Source organism: Pan paniscus, chromosome 13 (genome assembly GCF_029289425.2).
Source record: "Pan paniscus chromosome 13, NHGRI_mPanPan1-v2.0_pri, whole genome shotgun sequence".
NCBI classification, from domain to species: domain Eukaryota; kingdom Metazoa; phylum Chordata; class Mammalia; order Primates; family Hominidae; genus Pan; species Pan paniscus.
Genome location: NC_073262.2, coordinates 28,443,282 through 28,449,281, shown reverse-complemented (window position 1 = coordinate 28,449,281; position 6,000 = coordinate 28,443,282).

Sequence of the window (6,000 nt, the reverse complement as noted above, 5' to 3'; positions counted from 1 at the left end):
TACATTAAATCATTTTATTTTCATTGTTCACATCTAGGTACAGTTTAGTAAAAGCAGTACAATTTTTAACATGATTGATCATGTGATGAAAAGAGTAAGATTCTGATTTTAGAGACATAATATATAGAACAAATCCTCTACTCTACTTAAGCCAACGTTTTTGGTGGCTCACGCCTGTAGTCTCAAACCTCCGGGGAGGCCAAGGTGGAAGGATCTCTTGATGACAGGGGTTCAAGATCTGCCTTGTGAACATAGCAAGACCCTGTCTCTTCAAAAAAATTTTAAAAATTAAGTGGGCATGGTGGTACATGACTATAGTCCTAGCTACTCAGGAAGCTGAGGCAGGAGGATGCTTTAAATCTAGGAGTTTGAAGCTGCAGTGAACCATGATCATTGTACTCTACTCCAGCCTGGGTGACAGAAGACCTTGTCTTAAATAAATAAATAAATAAATAAATAAATAAATAAATAAATAAAAATGTAGCTGTAATCCCAGCACTCTGGGAGGCCAAGGCGGGCAGATCATGAAGTCAGGAGTTTGAGGCCAGCCTGGCCAAGATGGTGAAACCCTGTCTCTACTAAAAATAGAAAAATTAGCCGGGCGTGGTGGTGGGCACCTGTATTCCCAGCTACTCAGGAGGCTGAGGCAGGAGAATGGCGTGAACCAGGGAGGGGGAGGTTGCAGTGAGCTGAGATCTTGCCACTGCACTCCAGCCTGGGCGACAGAGTGAGACTCCGTCTCCAAAAAAAAAAAAAAAAAAAAAAATTGTGCAGAATCAGTCATTCTGATATGCTGGTTCTAAAGCAAGGCATAAACATGAATTTTTAATGGGAGCCCTTTGTCATTCTAATAAAGAGAAAGACTACCTGCCCCAGATCTTTGTTACAAAGATCTGTGAGTCAAAAAGCATAATTTTAGCTGCCAACCAATCCTTTAGAAATCAGCCTACTTCCTTTTTTAATGCTTTTTGTCTTTCTGCAAGTTTTTCTGTTTGTTCCTTACTCCTGGAGTGAGCAGCAGAGAAGGTAAAATACAAATGTATTCACAGTCTGTTGATATGTATTCAAAAATAATCTTCTGGAGAGGGTGCCCATATGTTCTGGTTGCCCAATTTATGCCATTTGTCCCAGCAACGCATCCTATATCACTCTCAAAAGTGTTCAAGTTTGAACAATGAGTTTCATGGTCACCTTAATCCTAAATTAACAACTGTAAGTGAGAAGCGTGGAGAAGTGCATTCGTATCTAAATAATTCTATTTTCTGCTTTTCAAAGCCGTTCCTTAAGTAGAGAGCATGAATGTCATTCAAAATGTGTTTTTTAAAAAGGAATAATTGTATAAATTTTAAAAGGTTTATTATGGTCTCCAAAATATATGCTTGATGACAAATTCTCTACTCTTATCCCTTTTTGAAAGGATTAGGAAAACTTTCTAATGTCAACAACTGGGATGAAAATGTAATGTCAATAAAATGTCAAAACATAAATCTAAAAATACTTTTATTTAAAACAAATGAAGCCATCATTTATATAATTCCATTAGGTTTTCTGCCAGACCCTAATTCAAAATGTGTAAATTATTAACCACATTACATTGTATTCAGTTCTTCATTTTTCACTAATAGGTGGCTGCCTAAATTTCTACAGTTGCTATAATTTTTCTTGAGAATTTATAGAATTTTAATATTAGATTACATGAAAAAATACTAGCATTTTTTTAACCTTACGTTTTTACTCACCCTTTTCAACTACTGAAACTCAATTTATTAAAAGTGTAAAAGCAGCCAGAGGAAGGAAGGAACTCTGCTGCAGCTGCTACAAACCCAAATTTCTGAAAACTGGAAATATCTTGCAGTTATTCAGCCTCCATACCTCAAAATTAATAAGAAAATAAACTTGCACTACAAATTTGTACCCTTTCTTCTTGGAAATTCAGGGAAGTGTCATTATGAGATTGTTGTGATTCTAATTTAAATTCAGAATGTCTAACAAGCTTCCTGCCAACATTCAGAACTTATTTGTCTGTCCATCCATCTACCTACCTGCCTGCCAACCTGTATGTTTTGCCATCCACCAACTCAAATTCTCTTACCAGGATCCTAAATATGTCTACCCCCTGTAAAGCAAGACCTTATGCCTCAGTTCCCCCATTTGAGCTGACTTTGCTTCTCTAATTGTTAGCATGATGTCTCATCTTAATCAAAAGCCTGCATCTGACCATTACTCCTCCATTCTTGAGAAACAGCACAGGAAAGCACCACGTTCACTCACATACAACTAAGCACACTGGAAACACTGTTTGCCAAGGCTGGATCTATTAATAGATATCATCATGTAGTGAAAAGTAGCACTGAAAATCAAGTTCTAAAGTTCAATGTGTAGGTGTGGTTTCAAGTTACTCCGACCACAGAAGCATCAACAGAATGAAGATCAAAACAAGGTGATATCTGCTGAGATAATTACTCTGGAACATAAAGTTAGCTCAGAGAGTGAAAGGCAGGCCTAGTTCACTCCTCTTTCTAGCATTGTCAGCATCAGGGAACCAGAGTTCATCTGCAGCCCATCTTCCATTGTCCTGCTTTCAGGCTCCTAATCCACCTTGTCTTCCTGCATATAGAGAGTCTATTTTGTGGCCTACAGTAGGTCTTAAATTATACTCAACAATCTATAGGCTAAACCTTCTATTTGGAGGACTATGAATCTTACTTGACTCTAATATATCACCAGCTTCCCGGACCAGAGACCACACTTAGTTACATGGGAACCAATGCAGGCACCAGTCTCAAGCTTGAATTTTAACTTGAGATATTGAGCTATCGGATTCAAATGATCAATCTGCCTCCTGGAAGCTTAATTTCAATGCTGACTGCTTGAATCCTAAAGATTAGATATCCTTGTGGAAGTTCCAGGTTTTGTAGACATCTCTACAACCCCATTCTGTGGGTTGTTTTAAAACATATTTTGCTGGACATTCCAGGTTTCACCAGGTGTTGATTAAGAGAATAAAATAGGATGATGTTCACACTCACCAGATCAAAGCTCCAGGCAGGCAGAGAAGGAGAATGAAGGACTCTAAAAGGGCTTCACACACAGCCATCAGAGATGGATAAACAAATCTATTTTAAATCCTTGTAATAGTTTTAGATAATTGGTGTCTGTGATTTGTAAAGGGTTTAATATAAAGATCAGTGTGCAACTAAATACCACACAAAATCAAAATTGGAAGAAAAAGGAGAAAAAGTCATGACTTTTTTTTTTTTTTAGACAGAGTCTCACTTACTCTGTCACCCAGGCTGACTGCAGTAGTGCCATCTCAGCTCACTGCAACCTCCGCCTCCTGTGTTCAAACCATTCTCCTGCCTCAGCCTCCTGAGTAGCTGGGATTACAGGCGTGCCACCGTGCCCAGCTAGGTCATGACATTCTTAAGCAGAAGTCTTTCAACATTTTGGCTGAAACTGGTTTGAATCTTAAGAATAAACAATGTGTCAAATTTATTCATGGTTCATGACAAACCTCTAGTTAGTACTGAAAGAAAATTTCAGGACAATGTAAATTGTGCAACTAATTATCCTCCATGGCCTACTTTACTTTGAAAATTATGCTCATGAGGAACTCTATTTCAGAGAACATCAGTGTGTATCAGATAAATGGTAAATCTATGTTGCCATTTAATTTGTGCTAGACCTCAAAATGGTGATCTTCTATATTTTACAAAACCTTGAAATTCCCCTCTGCAGGGATTCTTCTGTGATTTTAGGTTGGATATAATTATAAACAAATTTTAGAGCAACTGAGTACATAACAAGAAAGCTAACCTTGGAGAGAAGCTGCACTAAAACTACAAAACATCTATGAAGACAGGGAGTAATAGAAGAGAGAAACAAAGAAGAGAGAAGAGAGAAACAAAATAACAATTTTGTGGTAATTTGTTTTGGTAAAACTAGCAGAAAAAAATGGCATTATCAGTTGCTCTAACCCTCATGAATTTACAAACTGAGATAATTGTTTATATTTGTAGATGTTAAATAGAATAAATGTATATATGTAAATCAAACTTTTCTGCCTGGATTTGGCTAATGTTAATAACTGTCTATAAATGGTTCTAGCCTAAAAAGAAGTTTGTAACTGGTAATTAAAATCTCAAAATTGATGCCCATAAATTAAAGACATCTTATATAAATCATAGAAATTATAGACCTCTCAAAGTTGAGGTCTATAAATTAAATCTTACATTTTTGAGTTGATTATGTTGTTGATAGGACTACATAGTATGAAATATTTTAGTAATAGTTATCTTCCCAATTACCTTTAGATTTTAACCTAATACTAAAACATTTGGGTATTGCCATTATAAATTACCATAAAAAATCATTTGCTGCTAATACTGTATTTGCACAGTGCTTATTTGGTATTAAATAAATATTTACATTAATTAGTTGATCTTTATGAATCAGATATCCTTTACAGATGAGGAAACTGAGCTTTGAAAAGCCCTTGTGATTTACTCAAAGTGACAGACAAAAATAAGTCAGACAAAGGACTCATAACCTGGAATTATGCTTAAAATCTAGATACCTCAATCAAGTATCTCATTGCATGAATACGCATTAATGACTTCTTTATTTATTTTGGACCCTATTGATGCTGGGAAGTCTAAGAAGAGTAATACTGATAGAGATATATGTACCAATACCTAAAAGAAACACGAATAGCAATAATAATAATAGAGGGAGGAGAAATGTAAAACATTGAAAAAGTAAAACACATAAATGACAACAGGTATATCAGAGTTTGTACTATCATGAACTATAAGGACAAATAAATTATATTTAATACATTAGTTGAATTTAATGCAACAGGTAGTTATTTTCAAAATATCTATTTTAATTCAGGCAATTTTAGTGTCCGTAGCTGCTCAAAATAATTTCAACATAAAGTTGTAGACCTCAAAACTGTGATCTCTGGTATTGTATTCAACCGTGAATGCCATCTTTGTATGAATTCTTCTGTGATTTTAAACAGGATATAATTACAAGCAAAATGTAAATAATTTTTACAAGTTTTTGCGAATGGACAAAATAATGAGATAATTCATCCAGAGCAACATTGTCCAATAGGACGTCTGCATGGAAATATTCTATATTTGGCAACTGAGCACTTGAAATGTGCCAAATAAAACTGAGAAACCAGGTTTTCACTCTTATTAATTCAAACCATTTAAATTGAAACAGCCACATGTCATAAGTGTTGGACAGTGCAGGTCTAGAGCCTTCCCACTCAAAGTGTGATCTGGAGACCAGCGGCACCACCATCACCAGGGACCCTGTTAGAAATGCAGAATCAGGATGCCCTGAATCAGAACACTTATTTGCAAGCTCTCCAGTTGATTTCAAATGCACATTTAAAGTTTGAGAAGTATTAATCTAATGGCATTGTCTATGCTGCATAGTTTCAAATTTTATGGAACATAAAAATCATGACATTACTTTCAAGAGTACTGTTTGTGACTACATCTACTGAAAACACAGTATTTCCATGAACATTAAAAAGCCAGGGAATGAGTGGGAGACCTGCAAATATCCAGATATTTGGCATGATGTTTCCGAAATATCCAGCTCACACATGCCCTTCATGTGAAAGTTTGCCTCTGAGACTGGCATCATGTAGGTGCCCACCACATCCCTCAGAGCTGCACATGGCTAACTTGCTCACTGTATACTTGTGAATTCTCATGATGATCTGAACAAAAAAAAGTAAACTTTTTCCAGAATGGTTTCTGTCATTAGACAATTAAAGGAGAGTAGGTACCAAGTGTAAAGGGTTGTACTTCTCTGCATTTGCCATTTCCTACACACAGACCAGAAACTCCAACTCACCAGAGAATAAGTATTAACACTGCCTGAAAATAAAAAATGTTATCACCATCTAAAGCACTGTATCTTTTCCCTTAATGTTTTAGTTTGCAGGTGTTTTAAACTTAGGCAGCTGTAAAGTAGACA